Source organism: Anser brachyrhynchus (genome assembly GCF_964034855.1).
Source record: "Anser brachyrhynchus genome assembly, chromosome: 1".
Taxonomy (NCBI): domain Eukaryota; kingdom Metazoa; phylum Chordata; class Aves; order Anseriformes; family Anatidae; genus Anser; species Anser brachyrhynchus.
Genome location: NC_137694.1, coordinates 148,279,308 through 148,299,948, shown reverse-complemented (window position 1 = coordinate 148,299,948; position 20,641 = coordinate 148,279,308). Strand labels below are relative to the sequence as shown.

The 20,641-nt window shown below is 38.1% G+C and overlaps 1 protein-coding gene and 1 long non-coding RNA gene across 5 annotated transcripts in view; both read left to right on the top strand.

The window, feature by feature from the left end:
* Positions 1–20,641, top strand: part of ATP11A (ATPase phospholipid transporting 11A) — a 127,692-nt gene that overhangs the window by 40,100 nt on the left and 66,951 nt on the right. The window lies entirely within an intron of this gene.
* Positions 38–19,050, top strand: LOC308188259. The gene is made up of 2 exons (XR_013945299.1): positions 38–12,389; positions 12,522–19,050. It is a non-coding gene; the product is annotated as an uncharacterized lncRNA (long non-coding RNA).

Genomic DNA, 20,641 nt, shown 5'->3' with positions numbered 1-20,641 from the left:
AGTATTATAAACAGATATAAACAGATATAAAACAGTATTTAAAAAGCTCAGGCTCAAAGACACTAATAGAAGTTTGAGATGAATGATGTAGCGATATGGGTCTAGACTGTGTTTTGACTCTTATGTATAATTCCATGCTAATTCAGTTTTAACACTATATCATTGAACAAATTTTGGTCCCATAGGTGCAAGTCTTATCAGGGGCTAAAAATAAACATTTCAGCTAATTTAAGGCTGCCTCGAGAAAGATTTATGATCACTTTTCATGAGCTGCTTTATGACTTCAAATATTGTATGACTCTTGCTCAGCGTAAGTTATTTGAAAAAGGTAGCAAATACCTTTCGTTTCTGCTAAGATATCTGATATTTTTCAAATGCATACATACGTTTGTGTACAAGGTGGGAGGGGAAGTTTTATCCCCTACAGCAAGGGAAAATACCCATATCTTTAGAAGCCCAGAACAGCAAAGGCAGTGACCCTTTGCAGTGTTAAGGTTGTAGCTGCTACATAACACGCCTTCCACATCATTGCATCCCCAGTGCAGGCTGAAACTTATTGCAGAGGTTGTCTACCGGATTATGTGCTTCACTAGGTGGTATGCGTGACCTTCTCTGTAAGATGACATTCCTATCTCCAAGCCTGTGAACTAAGTTCTAAATTCATGAATATCTCCAGTGCTATATTATTTTTTTTTTGGTAGAAATTCTTTTCTTGCTTTTACAGCATCTTATGAAGATTTGGCTGAGAAGCTTTCCAAACTGATAGTAATCTTTGTCTTACATAGAATTTGCTTTTTCGATGCTTGTTCTGCCTTGTGGTGGTGGCCACTGTGTAGCTCATGGCTACAGAAGGCTCTTCAGGTGGCTAATGGCACTCTAGCAGAGCAGAATTACAGCTCGTGCCAGTGGATTTGTATGGAAGATGCAATTTTCCTGTGTCCACTTTTTCCTTCAGATAAAGTTTTTTTTGTTTGTTTGTTTTTTAATAATTTGAGTGCATCTGTACACTGGTGTTTGTCACATGAGTGAGGGCATGGTGACTCTCCTGGATGGTAGCATTACTTGTGTGTGACCAGCACTGCCAAACTCACCTGAAATCAACTGTAGAGGGGTCAAGGTTGGGATTTCAGCAGATGCTGGACAGTCTCTGCTTCTTGACATGATCCAGCAGTATCTCCTATGGTGGCCCCAGAGATTCAGAGCTATTCTACCTGTTTCCTATGTTCATTTGTAGTCTGAGAGCAGTCGTGTTTTATGTTTCAGGCCAGACTTTAGTATATATCCTCTGTCAAACAGGTTGGCAGGTGCGTTAATACAGCAGAGATACCGAACTCACTGTTTTTGTCAGATCTTCAAAAATACGTTTGTTTGTTTTTTTAACAGGAGACAATTCAATATTGCATGAACCCAATTCCTTCCTCCAGATGCATACACAAAAAGTGAAACCTACATACTCCTGAGTTAAAACCTGACTGCCTAGAAGAAAGCATAGAGATAGTTCTTTATAAGATCAGAGTGTGAGTTCCCCTTTCTGTTTTACTCTGGTTTCTGTCTTACTGTCTAAACACGAACTACATCAACTGCCTGCACACCCCTTTACTTTCAGAGCCGGTGCTCAGGGGTGCTGCTGTGCAGCCATGTCAGTCAGGGGCTCTCCCCTCCTCTTTCCCCACAGCACAATGAGTTTGGCCACCTCTCTGCCCCTTCCTTTCTCCCTTTGCTTTGCTCTCCTTTCCTGCCATTTTGGGAGCTCTATGTTAAGCTAAATTTCCCCTAGTGAGGAACAGAGGCTGTAAATGGAGCCAGTCTCTGTGCCCAGGCCTGTCATGCTCCTGCCTTCTGGAAGGTTCTGTGGGGCCCCTCTGGCAGCCCCAGCTCCCAGTAGGGGTGAGCGGGCGCCATGCCAAGCTTAGGCTGCATCTTTCTGTCTGCTGAGAGCCAGCAGCCTCCGGAGCTGGGTGCTGAGACAGGATTACCTCATGGCAGATCCCCCTCTGGTCAGCAGGTTAGCATCTCGCTTGCTCGCCAAAGACTTTTGAACTGTAAGGGCTTTTTCCCTTCTAGTGTTTGTGATAGCTCTTACCTAGAATTACTTCCCTCTGTTGTAAGTACATGAGATAGTACTGGGGAATTAAAAAATTTCATAGATAGCAAAACTGTTTACTTGTTTCAGGATTCTTCTCAGGGACGTACATTTCTTCTACCTTGACTATGTAGGTCTAATGTCTTCTAACACAACCCTCTACTTGCTGGCACTTCTTTCACAGGTCAGTCTTCAACTGAATTTGCTTCACAAGTCCCATCATAAATAAATTAGGAAAAAGAATGAAGTCGATGTGATTTCCTTTCTTTGGGCTGGACGGGTTGTAAAACATAACAGAAAGGGTGTCCAGTGTGTATAGTTTCCTCTCTGAGATACACCAAGACTGGCAAATTCTATGTATTTGTCATAAGTGTATTCCTAAATATTTAATATTTAGTAAATCTAGTGCTGTGTTCTTTAAAATATTCAGAAATACTGAGACCTTCACCTCAGAGTGGAGATGTCAATAAGGAGGTTGATATTAACTGATTAAAAAGAGGGGAAAATGCTCAATTTCATCTTGAAACTGAAATATTTATTAACAGATGGAGTTGCTTTTGTTTTTTTATCCATGCAGGTTCTAGCTGGCATTACATCTGAGGAAAATCCTTTCCCATCTGTCCAGTTTCATATCTGCACAGATGTATAAATGAGGCATAAAAGGATTTCTAAATACTTCACTTACCTCCAATAAGAATGTAACATTAAAAATGGAAACACTAGGAGTAAGCAGATTTCTGTACCATTAAGAATGATGCTAGTATGCTATTTCTTCTTTTCTGGTACTTACATTGTAAGACATTTAAGTGTTGGAGAGAACGCAATGAAAAGCCAAAAGTGCTGTCTGAGAATTAGAAGGAGGATCTTACACTGATTAAATTGAGAGAAACATAGAAACTAGCATTCTGTTGCGTGTATTATTATCTGAGACTTAAATACCTTATGAGTTAAAATCCATCTTAATAATATTTATTCTTTTTTTTTTTTTAAGATGTGATGACCTGTTTCTATGCTGAATATTCATCTATCCAAAGTGTTTTCAATGGTGGAATAGTTTCAGGCTTCAATTGTAAAATATTTTTGTCCTTGACAGTATTTCATTCCACTAAGCCAACAAAGTTTTATTTTTTTCTGCCACCTATTCAGGTGTACATTTTCTTTATTCTGTTTCTGTTCTTGATTGTTCGTATGTGAATACGGAGTATTGATACCTGTTGGATGATACAAGCTCCCCGGTTAAGAATTGCTTCATGACTCCTTCTTCCTTCTGTCTCAATTGCCTAATTCACTTCCCTTTTTGCACATGCATGAAAAGAAAATTTCTTCTGATGTGCATCCTATTTCAGCTTCCTGAGCAAATGAAGATGAATTGTCTGAAATCAATCCTATGAGTTTTTTCTGCTGCAAAATACTTGAAGAAAAAGTAGAGAATATGGCCGTAACCTCTGTATGTTTTGACTAGGTCTGCAGCAAGCAGCTTCATTAGTTAGACATGAATAACTCTGTAGAAGAAGATATGTTTACTGTTTTTGGTCTGAGTGAAACATTTAGTCATTCCATGAGTAATCAAAATTTAGATATTTTTCTAAAACATCTAATTTTTGATACTAAACTTGCAGATTTGTGGCAGAGGGGCTGTTTAAGAATAATTACTACTCTAGAAAGCTAAACAGCTTTCAAAGAAACACTGTAGTTTTTTCAGGGCCCTTAGGCCAGCATGGCTTTTATATATGGGACAGAACAAGCCTTTCTTACAGCATCTCCCAAGTCTCTCTACTGTGTTGCTACAGATTACATGAAAGCATACAGTTTAGTATTTTGTATTGGTTCTCTAGTAACAGTCCAATGTTAGCATTGTTATGTGCAGGGATAAACCTTTGCATTTATCTAGTGCTAAGATTTCATTTTATAGCTCTGTCATTTATAGAGTGTATATATAAGGGAAGACACAGGCTCTGATGCAGACAATGTAATGTTTGATTTATTCAGGTGTATAGATTTTTTTTTTAATCAAGATGTTGACTCATACAAAAGAAATCATGGTTATTCTTCGTTGGTATTTTAAATCTATTTACAAAGGACAGTGAGCCAAGAGGATTCTGTGTATGATGTATGTGTCTGCAGACAGAAATCTGTCCTGTACTTGTGCACTGTACTATAAAGTGTCTTTATAAAACGTTGAGAGGTATAGTCCTCTGGGATGCATGATGATTCTAGGACTTTAACACTTTTTTGGAAAGATTAATGTTAAGGGCAAATATTATCTTGGCATACCTTCTATGCTTTCCTCTTATTCTTTCTGTGAATGTAAAAGAAGATTGCTGTGCTTGTGAAGCATTATCTGCTTTATAAGTTTGTCAGTGTCCTCACAAAAACACCCGGGGGTCTTGTCTCTAGAAGTTTGCAGCTGAAGTCAGATTTCTTCCTTCTAGATTTCATCCTCATCATTTTTTTTTAAGTGTTTTTGACTAATTTAATAGAGTTATCAGTAGTGCATCTTGTTAAGAGTTGTAGTTTTTAAGTCAGAACAGTAGCATATTTAACTCGCTTGTGATGGAACTTGCCACTTAATATCCTTATTCTTTGCATGTGCCAGAACTTGTCAAACTGGTGTGAACGTGACTTTAACTGCCTTCGAAGGGAAATTCCAGTTCCATCTCCACCAGGCAGCGCTGCCTTGGCTATAGGCACTGGCTCAGCCCGAGTAAAATGTTCCAGTTGCCACCGGATAGCCTCTTACATAAGCACATAATCAACTTATTGTAAGAAACAAAGTAAGTAATTATCTCTTACACAGTCAGAATATTTACTCCATTTGAATTCAACTTATAAGGTATTATTGACCCCTTAGGAACCACATGTACTAGCCAAAAAAAAAAAAAAAGGCAGGACGACTGGTAGCCTCCTGATCTTTCTCTGCACTAGATTTGCAGCAACTAACTAGTTCCAGGGCACGTTTGTTGGATATCGTAACTGAGCTTGCTAGCTGTGGCAAGGCCTCAAATGCAGTCATATTCTACAAAGTAAAATAAACATGGAAGTATTTTCTGCTTTCCTTGTTTTTAGTCATAGCAATTTATTTCAGACACAGGTTGACATTTTCTTTGTGCTGTACGTGCTAAGAGAATTCAAGTTGGGATCTGTGCATAGAAATCCAATCTGCTTTTATTAAACGTAGTCATGTTTAATTTTCCAAGGAATTTTTCCAATAGAGTGCTTCCTAAAACAAAAAGGGCGATTGTTTCTAGAAGGCAAAAGTAAATTAGTTTTTCCCTCTGAAATTGCCTCTTGTTTATGGATTAAATCTTCTTACCTTTAGCAGGGGTGAAGAAAGGGAAGTATTAGGAAGTAGACAGAAATAACTCCAGTAAGACACTGTACTACCAACCAGGGCAGTGCCAAGGATTAGCTTATCTTATTTGTAGTAATATTCCTTGGGCTGTCACTAGAAATTTTATTTTTGGCACTGGAAGTTTGGTATCTTGCTTCATCTTCTCTGCCTTCAGGGTGGTTGATCCTGCCTGCAGGATGCTTGTTGTGAATTGTGCAGCATGTAGTCAAAACTATTTGGAAACATACAGATTTTACAAAACTGATCGTATGATTTTTGTGCAGAAGCCAAGCATGCCTCTTGCATTCTGATTGCATGTTTGTGATAAGACTGCAGTTAAATATTTGATTATCCTTTTTATTTTTTAAACGGGTACAAAACATTGATTCTGACTTAATTTGGGCTTTGTCTTTGGTTTTCCTTTTTTTTTTTTTTTTTTTTTGTCTTAAGGCCTAAGGTAAGGTGGGACTCAGTACAGAATTGTTATGGCCATGTATTTTCAAAATAAACATTGTTTGGAATACATGTTACAGTATAGTAACGGTATTTGATGTTCACTTTAGTTTTTATGCTCATTTATTTCCTGGATGTAGGAACATAAAAAAACCAAAAGCATAGCAAGTTAGCTAAAAATTCCTTATTGCCTTTTCTGGCCCAGTTTTGCAGCACCTGAGCATTTGCAATTTTGTTTTCTGTTCCCTGGCCTGGTTCCAGGAATTCCTGGTCAAGAGACAGCCTGGGGCGGGGGGGGGGGGGGGGAGTGCACACCACTCCTTTCCGGGAATAGGTGAGTTGTATTGAGCAGAGAAACTAAATTTTTAAAAAGCAAATCTGTCTACTGGACTCTTTTCAAAAAGATAACACTAAGAAAGGAAAAATTCTTAAATATTTTCACTGCTGTTTTAATGACTTCATTTCTGAAGTACGTGTGTACATTTTAGGTTCTGTCAAATGTTACTGAAGGAAAAAGTATATAAAATAGGTTGTTTTTCAGTTTTTACGACTGTCTGTTTCAGTTTGTGTGTTCTTTAGTTTGGCACGTACAGCAGATTAAAATAGATAATACTACAGATGTTGATGGTTTTGATGCTTGTTCAGTTGAAGTAACACTTCTCAAGTATTCTCCTTCTGTTTCAAGCTGAATTGTTTTTTTTCCCTAAGATCATCAGTCAGAGAAAATCCATAAGCCTGATGCTCTCAGCTTGGTTCTTTAAGGGCCTGTGGGGCCTGCAACGTCCTCAAGGACGTGTGTGCTTTTTCAGGTGCACTAAAGAAGCACGTTTCCTGCTGGTATGTACTTTGTACTGGGGAGTTATTTATGGCAGGGGTTCCTAATATGTGGGCTGTGGGAGACTGCCAGCCTTCCGTAAGATGCTCTTGCCTAAGGTTGGTTTTCTTTGTGCTCTTCTACTGAGAAGATGTGTTCAGTGTTTTTCTTGTTGTTGACTAAGGGAAGCGATGGCAGATGGAAACACTGGCCTCCAAAGTCTGAGAAACACTTCTTTAGGGAGTAGTTCATTAGTTCTTTCCAGATGTGACTTAATGTTGTGGGAAATTTAAAATTATCTGGGGTAAAAAGGGGGAATTTTTTAGATTGCTACAAGCCCCTAGGGAGGTTTTATGGCAAAGAGAACATGTAATCACAAGCTTTTTTTGGAGGGTGATGTATTGTAAGCACTCACCTCCACCCCTCCCACATCAAAGAAATGACAGCAGTAAATCAAAGCCTAGAATAGGTGCTTTCTCCTGTGCTTTATGTACGCTTTTACTGCTGAATAGAAACCTCAGAAGGTTGCAACATCAAAAGGTTGTTTAACCTTTTCTGCATCACTGAATGGCAGACATGTGGAGGTTGAGATTATACTTATCGTCTCATCCCAGACAAAGCTACACAACCTCCTTTGCCTTTATTGTCAAAATCATTGCAGCTCAGAATATATTAATCTCAATGTACAGTACAGTTCTAGACTTGATAGAAAAGTCTTTAAAAATATCATGGCGTTCCTGCATGAAGGACACAGAAGAGTTTTGATATATTCAAGTTGAATACAGACGTTTCTTCTTTCATGGATGAATAAAATACAGGAAGCATCAAAAGCTTTCAAAAGCATGTTTCCCATGTTCTTTAATTATATTGACATCAGTCTTATGGTATTATTTAGGAGCTTGCATGCTGAGCTATAGATAAATGCTGCAGTGCGTGACTTGCATTTTCAAGTGGGAAGTAGCCACGCTTTTTACTAAAATAGTCATTTGTATCTAATAGCCTCTAGGATGGACTTTCCCTTTAAGCTTTGAATTTCTGTCTGTGGTCCAGGACTGTCTGTTGGCTCCAGGACTCAACCTCGGGAGCATGTCTGGTGAAACCGCCCTGCTTGAAGCAGGGTTAGCTGGAGCAGGCTGCTTGGGGCTTTGTCTAGGAGGGTTTTGAGCATCTCCATGGACGGAGACCCCTCAGCTGCTCTAGGCAACCTGTTCCAGTGTTTGAGTACCCTCATAGGTTTCCTGTATTTCAATTTCTGTCTGTTGTGTCTTGACCTTTCATTGAGTTGGTTGTCTTCCTTGGCTATCTTCACTCTACTCATGAGGTATTCGTGCACTCTGATAAGACCTCCTCACCCTTTTTCACTCCAGGCTGAGCAGACCCAGCTTCTCACCTTCCCCTTGTATGTCAGGTGCTCTAGCCCCATATCGCCTGTGTGGCTCTGCGCTGGACTCACTCCATTATTCCCACATCCCGTGTTTGGGAGCCCAGCAGCGGATCCAGCTCTCCGGATGTGGCCTTACCAGTGCTGAGTAGAGGGACAGAATCTCTTGTCTCAGCATTGTGGCGGTGCTTGTCCTAATGCAGTCCGGGAGGCTGTTGGCCACGTTTGCCACAGGGGCACGGTGCTGGCTCATGCTCAGTTTGGTGTTCATGAGGACCCCCCACATCTTTTCCTGCAAAGTCGTCTACCAGCAGGTCAGACCCAGCAGGTTATGGAGCATGGGATTTCTCATCCCCAACTACAGGACTTTGCATTTCCCTTTGCTGAACGTTGCGATGTTCCTGTGGGCCCATTTCTCTGGCATGTTGAAGTCCCTCTGAACAGCAGCTGAAATATTGGCTGCATCGAGCACCGCTCCCAGTCTTCTACCATCTGTCAGCTTGCTGAGGGTGTGCTCTGTCCCATCATCCGGTTTAGTTCTTAGCACTTAGTAAAAGTTGGCTCCAGGTTAAAAATTGAGTTCCATTTCCCTGTTGGTCCTATTGTTTAGTGTGTACTCCTTGTCAAAATTAGATATGCAGGTGGTCAGCAGTTCTAAAACTCAGGCCAAGCTTTAATTTTCAAGCAGTTTAGTTTTTCCTTTCTTTCCCACAAAAAAGAAAAATTGTGTTTCAAAAGTTCTGTTTCAGTTTCTAAAATCAGAATTTAGGAAGAGTGATAAATGTGTTCATTTTCTTTTCATACTGTAGTAATTTTTTTAGTACCTCAGACTTGGAGGGAAGTATCTTCAGAGTGAAAGATGAAAATGTCCTTTGTGAATAAATCAATGTTCTACACCTGCATGCATTAAAAATGAATGCTGCAATTTGGCGTTAAGCTTGGGATTCTCTTGTCTTTATAGCAATTTTTCAGTGTTCGGTAGAATTTTTATTGGCAACCTTATGTCATCTTGGCTCCACTTCCATACTTTTGTTCAAGAGATGGTCATGGACACGGGATTGAGTATGCTGGGACTCGGCTTCAGGTGTGTTGGGCATACCATGTTGATCTCGTTATGAATTTCTTGGCTACCATTAATGCTTTTATTAGTATTCTGCTAATAAGCAATAGTCAGTAAGTATGGTTTATCTACTCAGATCAACCAGTCATTGCAAATCAACTTCTAATACCTTGCAGGTCACCAAATCCAAGTTGGAGAAGTGTTTTACTTAAGCGTTCCTCACTTTTATTATAGCAGAAGTTCCCTATGTGAGTTATTAACGATTTTTGATTTAAACTTCACCCAGTCTGCACTGAACTGTTTAAGTTGCTCAAAACAAAGTCTGTCCTTTATTTTCTGTGTCCTGTCTTGATGTCTTGTAATGTTCACTGATCAGTTAGGAATTGGTTTCTCCGATCTAGCTAAGTTCAGTTACTGAACTTCCTTTCCATGGGTTTGACTGTTAAATGAAAGGCACTATTTTCTTACTACTCAACTTAGTACTTTTATTAATTTTGTGTTGTAGACTAATCTTTTGAAATTTTGCTGAGAATATATATGGCAAAAAAAAAAAAGCTGGAATATAAAATACTGATTTTGTATGAACATCTAGCTTAAAATAGTAAAAACAGTAGTTTACTTTTTGTAAATATTTGACAGGTTACTGTGCAATTTGGTTCTTGAAATAAATCTTTTGACATTTGTAAATGTAATAAGTTGTGAAATCTTTATTCTACTTATTGTACATATTGTTCGGTTGCAAATCCTCAAGTCTGTTCTTTGAGAGTAGAAGTAAATATTTAAAAGCTCGGTGCATCAAAGAAGCTGTCAAGTAATATTTAGTCTTAATGGAATTCACATTCCTCAAGTGCAGTGAAAACAAAATATTCTAAAAATCTTGTGATTGTTGGTGTCAAAGCTTTTAGTGTATTACGAGTAGGTTTATTCATGATCCTGACGTGAACACCCAGAGGTGCTGGATATTCTCCATGCCATTTAATAAGATACTGATGGAAAAAGAACTTTTTAAAAGCTTTTATCTGAAGTCAGATTTATTATCCTGATCCCCGCTAGTTTTGGAAAATATGAAAGATTGTCATGATTATGCATAGGGATTGAACAGGATATTATTTCATCTGCAGCATCTATATGATGGTAGGTAAAACTAATGGCATTGTTCTGCAGTGTTAAAAGAAGTGATGTTTTCTATTTTTTTTAGTGTGCTACAGTTGTGCTGGAGTGCAATTGGATAACTGTGTAAGAGATTGAAGCTTGCTGAAGCTCAAATAGCTTCAAAAAATGTTTTAGTAACCGTTTAAACCACCTGTATTTAGGGTCCTTTCTGATATCCAAGTACACTGTGTCTCTGTGGTGGTGGTCACCAAACTAAAATTTACCTAACATGGGATTTGGTGCTGGTACCCTGTAAAAAGTAAGGAAATAAAGGAAAGTAGTTTCTAATGCTAAATGGTTAACCATTTGTCTTACTGAATAGCCAAGCTCTTCTTGAGGTGTGTTTGTTCAAAATTAAGTTATGCTGGGTTTATGACGCGACTTCTAATAGCTCGCAAAAGCAGTTATGTATAAGAGAAAGTGAGGTAAATAATTTGCAGTTTGCACCACAGGGAGATATGGAAAATACAATTGCCCGTGGTAGAAATCTGGCTATTAATATTGTCATTTTGACAAATGCCAAGGTTTCCGGGCTGTTGATAAACATACCAGTAATGCAGGGAAGATGTCATTTGTGTCTTACCTATTTATTTCTGTGGGTAGTATGTAGGCCAGCAGTCTGGCCCTATTTAGAGGCAGTAAAGTTTGGCACTGGTTTAAACTGAGCAGGATCTTCGTTTTAAACTTAGTAAAAGTAGTTTGTGTGTTATGTTTTGACAAAGACTAGGTTTTTCCATACAGGGGTGGAAAACTAGCATGTACTAACTACATTAGCTGTTCCACTTTCTGCAGCATCCATGCAATGCTTTTTCTCTTCCATTTTTCTTTGGAAGTTTGATTCTGATAAGGTTGCACCTCAGGTAAGCATACACTGATAAACTGAAATGCAGGTAAATATTCCCCTGAAAGGCCCCTTGTTGTGGTATACTGCAACAAATAATATTTGGGAGAAAAAAAAAAAAAAAGACAACTTTGCCTTCAGCAACTTAGTTTTTCTGTAAATTCAACTTTGCATACATGGTGCAGACTGTGATAAGAACATTGTGTTTTGGTGTTTGTTCTGGACACATGTAATACTTGAAATGTATATAATTTAACTGATGCTAACAAAATGCTATTTCCAAACTGGTAATAAACTGAATTCTGATAATGATTTAGATAAAACTGCATTCACGAAGCAATCATTAGATGAAATAAACTATGTATTGCCAGCTCTCTTGAATCTCAGAGGTCTAAGGCTTGATTGATCTTTCCCATAATTAGCCTTTGTGTAGCAAAGAGAAGAAGAAGGTGTTGCAAAGTAAGTCACTGTTCAGTAAGTGTTAATACTGAACTGTAATTCAATATTTAAGTATAAATAGATAAGTATGTCAAGATGTATTGAATTAAATGAGCTTACAATAAATATCTTGGTAGATTTCCAGTACAAAATAGTAAGGACTAAAGCCCTAGAATATTACAGGTGTTACAACATTTGCATCACCACTAATTCAGTGGCCTGGCAGACCATCATTTTACAGATTGTTACACTTATTAGAATATAAAATACCACAAAATAGCCCACCTTCTCTCTACCAGTATCAAAGTTTCACTAGCTGCGTGTTCACTTAGGAATGAAAATCCTTTTAAACAAGAACTGATGAGTCACAACAGTGAGTGGTTACCAGTTACCTAGAACTTGTGTTCTAGGTTTAAATGTGTTTGTGTGGGGGAGAAAACAAAAGTAGATTACTGTAATGTGGATAGGGGGAAAGCTTCAAAATATCAAGCTAGGTCCCACAGTGTGTGAAGCATCCTAGCTCATGGTCTCAAGTGGCAACAACATCTTGAAGGGCTTCCAGGGTGACTGAAAGTTCATGTCTGGTGTACAAAGAAAGAGGAAGCTAATTTTCATAGGGACAAACTTGCTTTATATTTCTCTAGCGGAAATTAATACAGACGTTTCCTGCTTAGGTGCTTTGCCAGTTGACTGCAGAGTACAATAGTTGGCTTTCTCGTTCATAGCTCACCTGCACAATTAGGGAGCTGGCTAGCTTAGATGAGATGTTTTTTTGCAGAATTGCAGAAACATTCGCCTGAGTTGGAAGGGACCACAAGGATCATAAAGTCCAACTCGTAAGTCCTAGATATCTCTTATACTGAACGTGTAATAAATAATACTGAAAGATATGGGCTTTCGTGTACTTTAACTGGCTTTGCTCTGGAACCCAAGCCAGATATCTGACAATTCCTTTTTTTTTTATTTAGGTGTAGTCATAGCAAGATTTTGGCCTGAGGGTCTGCCAAAGCTACCATCATGTTACAGGTAGGATAGGTATTATATGAAAATGCAGAGTTTCCTCTTGTGGCTGCTTAAAGGAGAGCGGCACTTCCATGAGTGTTTGAACAGAAGACTGGCAAATAAAACTGAATGTCAGGTTCACTATTTGCTCAAGTCCTTGCAGAGGATTTTGCCGCTCTGGCCAGCTCTGATCAAGTCCAAGTGAAGGCTGATGGTGTAGAGTAACTTACTGCTCTAAATTTAAACCATACTTTAGAGTATTTCCCCCTTGAATAACCTGAAGCTCTTCTAAGAACACCACTTAATGGCTTTTAGTTGCATCTATCTCATCAATATCATCCTAGTGTGCATTAATTTGTGCTTTTGAAAAGGTTTATAGCAGGTATTTTCGCTCAATTTTTTTTCTTATTCATTTAGTGTCTCTATGTAAAACAAAATAGTTTGTATCTGTTTGTTTTGTTTTCACTCATTGAAAAATAAGTAAAAATTTGCTCCTTTGCCTCTGTCCTCCTGTTTCTTTAGAATCTGTATTTTTCAATTCACTTTCTGACTTAAACTGTTTGATCCCTCTCAAATGTTTCTTGATGAATTACTGAAAATAAAATTATTTCCTGGCAACTATGAGGGTAAAATAACCTGCATTCTGAAGTATCTGTAAAGTGTTTTCTTTAAAAATCTCTCTTTAAAAGTGTCTTTACAGATACTGAGGTTGGTTGGCAGGGCGTGCAAATCTTAGTGCTCTTTAGTTGCCTTGCAAAAAACAAAATTGTTCTTGTTGTTTTGTAGCTTCAGATAGCACCCAAAGAAGCTGCAGAATTTCTGCACAAACCTGAATTTGTTGGCCTGGAGAAACTTGGATGTAAAGTTGATTCATAATTAAAGTGCCAAGGCCACCAAGTATTGTGTGTCTCGTGACACTTTCCTTTCTAGCTTCTCTTATCAGCTCTGCTTAGTGTAGTTTGTTTCTCATTTGCCTTTCTAATTGTGAGATGCTCTTGAAAGGATTTCCATGTAGCGATTCTTCCTGGCTTGGGCCAGGGAGATGCACAAGGAGGCACAGTGTCTCTTTGCCACTGTATCTTGTTGATACAGGGACAGCAAGGAGCAAAATGTTTCAGACGTAACAGTGGGAGAAAGGAAAAGAAAGGAAGTGAAAGCATTTTTCCAGCTGTCCACTAATTCACATATTTTATGGATCTAGCTTTTGCCATCATTCCAGTGATTCCTTGAAACCTGGGGATGGCATGTGTGAAAGGAAAAGACTTCTCTCGGACTATCTGTATTGCTTTTGTTGCTACTTTTCTTGGAAACAGGGAAACTCTATTTCATCACAAGCACCACAAATAGCTACATCTAATGGGCCATGTCAACAAAATTTGGAGTTTAAGCTCATCACTTGTGAAAGATCTTAATCTTGCTTGAATAACTTAGATTAGTTTTTACATATTTGAAACAAAGAATTACTGTAAATTTTAAGAGGAATACAGATCACAGTGTTGGGATCTGTGCCGTCATCACATCATCCGTCAAGTATAGATGAGATGGACTTCAGCTAATTGTGACATGCTAAACTGCAGATCAGAAAGAAAAACTGGACTGTCTACTATGCTATATTAAAATATCAGCATGCAAGATGATGTTCTAATACAGTTATCCCCAGATCATGGCACATCTGCAGAGACCTTTTCTTCTGAGTATGGAGCTTAGGAGGAATGGTGTGGAAGTAAATCTACATTAAGTATGTGTCCAGAAAAGGTCATATTTTACAGAAACTTGCATATCTGCTCTCGTGTCAGAACATTTGTTCTAACTAGTGAGTTACCAAAATGTACATGATTCCATCATATTTCTGTACTTCCTCTTTCAAGGTTCAGGCAATGTCACAGCGCTTTATGCAGCCATATCCCCAACTGCCTGCATGCACAAGAAACCTTGCAGACAACAGTAGGTGTCCATACTGGAAAGAAGGATCAGAAAAGCAGGATCCAACAAGTGGTATAGGCAGGGCTTGGTCAGAAAATGTACTGGTGGACCTAAAGTCATTTTGTGTATAGTTAAGGCATACCAGACTTTGCTTCTTAAACTGCACTTGCTAAAAAGAAATGCACCAGGAAATATTCTGTAGCAGCAGTACAAAACAACAGATCCCGTGACATCTCCCATAGGAAATGTGTTAATTAAATCATGGGATTTTCCAAATGCCACAGAAGGAGTTTTTTGGGGGATGGGAGTTGTTCTGTGGGTTTTGTTGGTGTTTTTTTTTTTTTAGTGGTTGCCTCTGAAGTGCTGTGCTTTAGTTCTTCATTAAATTCTTCATTAAATTAGTGGTTTAATGGCGTGTGTTCCTATGGCTTACAATTGCATGAAGCAATTCACTTTGTTTATAGTACCTAATATTGAGGCGGTTGTTTTTCAGATTATGAAAGTTTACAGGGAAATTAACCGATAACTATATATTTGAATTACTATATGTGCTTTTATGTATTTCTATGAAACAGGTGTAAACAATCTTAGCAGCTTTTGAAGTCGCATTTATTCTTCATTCCAAGCTTGCTCCTGCCACTGCCATATGGCGGGCTGAAATAATCTTGTCAACAAAACTTAATTCAAATGCTCCATGTAAGTCTTGGTGTGTTTGCCTAGCATTTAAAATCTTACTAATGTCCTTTAAGTGGACAAGAATTTCACTCTATTTCCACAAAGAATTGTATGTACGTTCATGAGATTTTATGAAGTGTGCAATTTTGCTTCTCCTTTACTGGCTAGCAATTGGAGGAAATGTAAAGACTTTTCTTTAGAAATAGTCTGCTTTGTAACGTTTAGAGGGATTCAGCTTTTTATGATTTATAGATCAGATCTGCCTTTAAAATGCTGTGGATTTCATCGGGTCTAGGACGGTTGGGTGAAAATTTGCATGCTGCACTGTTGTTTGCACAGGGAGATGGCTGACATTTACCTACAGAGTGGTGCTGAGTGAAGTGTAAAAGAGCAGGTACTTGGGACGCTTGAAAATCCAGGCACAGGTGAGCTTGTATGATCTCATGGTTTGGTGATTAGGGTATGATAAGGAAGTCAGTATGCTTCAGAAAATTGAAATGAGTTTTTTTCTACTTCAGAGTTACATCTTTCTGAGATCCTGAAATTGTTTTTTCTTTCCACCAATTGAAAAATTGGAAACTGAGGGCATTTTTGCCATGGAGACCTGTTGTAATGTATCCAGTTAGATGGGAGCAATGTATTCTACATGTGAAAGATTTCTTCAACTGTGTGCCACTATTCATGTAGATTAAATGATAATAGCTTATCAGTATCTGTTATCCTAATATCCTAAAGTGATGAGCAGCTCTGTTTGGTGTGCAGTTTTAACAGTGGTGTTGACTGTTTTATGGAGATCAAATAGTGTCTTGCTGAAGCACCCAGACATTTGCCAAACCTGCCTCCACGAACGCAAAGTATTTGTATGAAGGAACTTTGACTTACAGCCTGGATCCACAAGGTTACAACTGATGTGGAGAACTCATTGCCGGCAAATCTGTACTTACTGTATAGTCTGTTTATGACTCTGAGAAGGCATTTAGCAAAAAAGTAGGAGAGAATGTTGTACAACAAAACACACCTACAGCCTGACCAGCAGAGATTTTTAGCTGAGTTTTCAGCTGTACTTAATGCGTTATTAACTTTTTAGTAGAGTTCGTGATTACTTTATTTGGAGAGCAAATATAATTTTGAATCTAAGATTGTTGCTTCCAATTACACCCAAATTAGTAGTTCAAGTGAAGAGTCAGGAAATGTCCTTCAGTGCTCCCATTGATTCCTGAACCATGAGTTAAATCTCTACTAAAAATACTTGGAAGATCTGGAATCTTTCAAGGTCAGTTACCTTCCCAGGATCTACCCACAGTACTGATGACCCTTGTATACCCAATTTTAGTTAATGGGCTAAAATGATTTTCAGATGGAAGGAGCTAAAATAAAAAATGAAGACAACTTAACTGGTTAATCTGCTGGACTCCATCACATTGTTGTTTTTGTTTTTGTTTTTGTTTGTTGTTTTGTTTTGTTTTTTACTGTGAGAAATTTTAGGGGCATTTTCAGGTTAACCGTGTAACAGGCCAAACAGCTGCCAGGGTCCTCCTGTCGTCTTCTTATTGTCATCAGTTGAACACTAACCCCTCATCTTTTGAAATAATATGCTTTATTTAAATTTAGGTAAGAATAGCATGAAGGTGAATCTTAAGCTAGTCTCAGATTGACGTATATATTTATTTTAAATCAGAGATAAGCTGTGTGAATATTTGGTATTTTTGTGTGAAGTTGTACATGTATTAAGCTATAATCCTGTTAACTGTCTCTGTTCAGCATTACATAAAGTCTTTTGCTGGTCTTTGCTTTCTGCATTGCTGACCCTGCTTGAAAGAATAAAAGCTAAGTAATGCTTCTTCACTGATGTGCCAATGGAACTTGGTTTCAGTACACTGAGCTTTATACTATTAATAGAAGCAGATAATGCTAAGATTTATTCATGGTTTCTTGCCTATATCCTTAATGGACTTGAGTAAGCTTAAGTAATAGAACTCAAAAAAAAAAAAAAAGGCAAATATAGTTTATTGTACTGGCAGCGGCATCAAATTCCTTTCTTTGAATTACCCTGGTGTCATTCAGTAAATGATCTCATGTGAAGTATCTGAGAAGTAAAATAATTGTTGGTTCAAAGTGTATGGCATTGTAGGTTAGGATTACCAGACATTAAAATGTTGTGGTTTGATTTCTAAGTGCATGGCATTTGTGACTTAGTGCTGTTCTTTTTTCTGCTTTGTGAAAGTGAGTTAGTTTCCTTGTGGTCTTACTGAATACTGCATTTTACTTCTTGTATTGCCCTGGTACCTCACTGCACAATATAGCCTTTCCTCCCTGATAAACTTTGCACTTGGACTGTGAATGTGTTGGAGTTTTTCAGTTTTTGTCAACTTACTGAATTGGGTTAGTAAAGTCCATTTGATTTTGATTCTCTGTTAACATGTTGGAAAATAAAAATGTTCTGAGTTAGCAGACAACTAAAATTAAGTTGGATGTGTTGTTGTACTTTGCAGTGAATTTATCACTTCCAAATAAAAACCAGATCCAGTTAAGCTGTAAATTCTATTGAATCTTTCTTTAGGGATGCCAGTTCTGGGCTCTGACATCAAGCTAGTTTATGGGGTGATAACACAATACTCCAGGGGCATGAAACCTTTAAAAATTGACAGTAGTGCAGGAGAATTCTGTTTAAAGAGCTCTGTCTTCTGTGCTTCCTAGCTTGAGAAGTAATTTCTCAGAAGACTGTTTTAACTAAGTCAGGATAAAGATCAGCTTATACTGTGAAATTAAAAAAAAATAAATGCTTATTCAAACTAATACCTTTGTCAGGTTGACTTAGATTGTCAGGCTGGGCCTGTGTAGGAGGAAGGAGAAGCTGAAGGATTTATTCTTGATGTTCAAAGATTCATGCATTGAATTCCCATTAGCCCTTTACGCAATCATCTATGAAGTCAGGCACTTAGCTGTATTAGGAGTAATCTTTGTGTTGCTTTGATGTTTGGAATGTCCTTCTTAATGAAAAATTAATCAACACTCTACAATTTGATTTACTGCTTGGGAATATCTCACACTCTTGCATTTCCAGGAGTTGCTTGCTCTTGCTTGGCACAAGAGTCAGTAAATCACTTGTGTGCGCTGTACATTCAAGTGTACCAAAAAGGTAAAAATGTCATCCAATAAAATAATAAAAGATACTGGGTTCCGTTCTTGGCACAGAAGGACGTTGGAATATGGGAACATCTTTACTGCTTTACTTCCTTCTGCGATAATCTGACGTGCTAAAAGAATCCTAGCTCATCTGCAGGAGTGGTCTGAGCTTTTAGTATGGTGGTCTGCTTGTATTGCAACAAGCCACGTGAGAGATCTGGGAGTTGTTTGGTGGGAAAATTAGTGTACTTTTTTCAGAATAACCCACATTCTAACTCCAGGTCCATGCTGCAAGGATCTGACATGTCAGAAATTGTATGTGCGCTCCCGCTGAAATCAGTGATAGTTTAGCACAAGCTGTGACTAGGCCATTGATGTTTCTTAAGAATGGCTGCCATTTTTCCCTTCCTTTAATTTATATTCATATGTTATGTAAGTGGCTCTTTCAAATTAAGTAAAATAAAAATTTGCATATTAAAGGAGATAAGAAAAGCAAACTTTTACCGTTGAATTTTTTGTTTAGTTCTGTAACCTCGGCCTTCAATAGCTTCTGAACATAATACCTTTGTTTTCTTTCATAAGCAAGAATTAGTAATGATTTAGGGTCCTTTTCGACTAGTTCTAGTGTAAAGGTGTGGGACATCAGAAGTTCTTGTTGAAGCCTCTTATTTCACTTACATTTTACTTCTCGACTACTCAGCTATTCTGTGGTTAATAATCTGAGTTCAAATTCAAGCTTTTCTTTATATATATATATATATATAAATAATTTATCTATTTTGCCAAGAAAGCCATTCATGCCACATAAGTAACTTTTAAAAGCATAGCTGCTCCAGGTTTTCAAGGTATTGCAAGATTTCTATACATACATTTAAACAATTTATGTTGAAACTTTGTTCTTCACATGTGTGTTGCACTTACGACAGAGGAATAATCACATGGAAGTGAACCAGTGAAAGAAATGTTAGGGTGTATATTTTTGGTTAAGTTTGAGATCTAAATTTTATTTTAGACTTAACAGCCACGTCTGTACTAGTAAAGAACATATGTCCAGAGCTATTGGCAGCAAGGCTAACTGGAAAGGAAGAGGCTATGTCTACATAATGAAACTCTCATATTGTCAAGAATGGTGTGGCTGCATCCTGCTGCTCAGGGCAGTGGCACTTTGGCTATGCTGACTCCCAGACTGCTCCTGGTAACTGTCTGATGGTAGCTTGTTAAGCAGCAGTTAGCCTTAGAGACTTGAAACACCAGTGCCCAGGAGGACTTTGGGGCAGTATTTACTGTACTATGTAGACAAAGATGTCGTAGATGCAGAAAAGAAGCTTCCGTCTCATTTGTAAAGTTGTGAGAACTCATGAGCTGACATGAAGACTATTTAGTAGATAAAGCAAAAACTGCATGCAAGCAAAGCAAAACAAGGAATTAATTTGCCGTTTCCCGTTGGGAGACAAATGTCTAGGCAGGAACATGGGGCTCCATCACATGTAACATTTACTTGGGAACACAAACATCATAACTCTTATCATCCCACCCCCCTGCTGTCTTTCTTTTCCCCCAACTTTTATTGCTGAGCACGACGCCATATGGTATGGGATATCCCTTTGGACCAGTTTGGTTCAGCGGTCTTGGCTGCTGGCAGGGTAACACGAGAAGCTGGACGGTCCTGGAGTCAGTGTAAGCATTGCCCTGCAACAACTGAAACATTGGTGTGTTATCACTGCTATTTTCATCACAAATCCAAAGTGAAGCCCCATATAAGTGTTAACATTCTTCACAGTAGCTATCCCAGCCAAAACGAGGACATACACTTAAAGGATGTATACATATATGCATCGTTACAGCATAAAACTGATTTTAATTGTAAATTGGTTACATATTTAAACATTTAATTTACTCCACACTGGCCTAGTGATGATGTTAAAGTAGCTGATGCATGGTATCTCCATGCAGATCAAGAGATTATGAAATGTATTCTCTACCTGAAGTATTTTTCATATGGTAGATGGGAATTAATAAAACTGTAGACTGAGGAATGAACATTTTTACAATCCAAGTCCCTAAAAAAATAAAACTGATCCATTTGTTTTTATGCAAGTGTTTTTCTGCAGTGAGTTGTGCTTTTTTTTTTTTTTGCAGTGACTTGAAAGTTTAAAATTACTAATTAAGATATAGATGGGGGTTTTCACGAACGAATAGGAAGATTTCTCTCATCTACTTTTCTTTACTTGCAGACACAGCTTTCATTAAAGAGCAAGGAATCTGAGCTGACAAGCTGAATTCTTTCCTGGCAGTCTAAGGTTCCCTAAACTTGCTGTGTGTCTCAGGAAATCATTACTGCTTGTATTTCAGAGAACAGGGC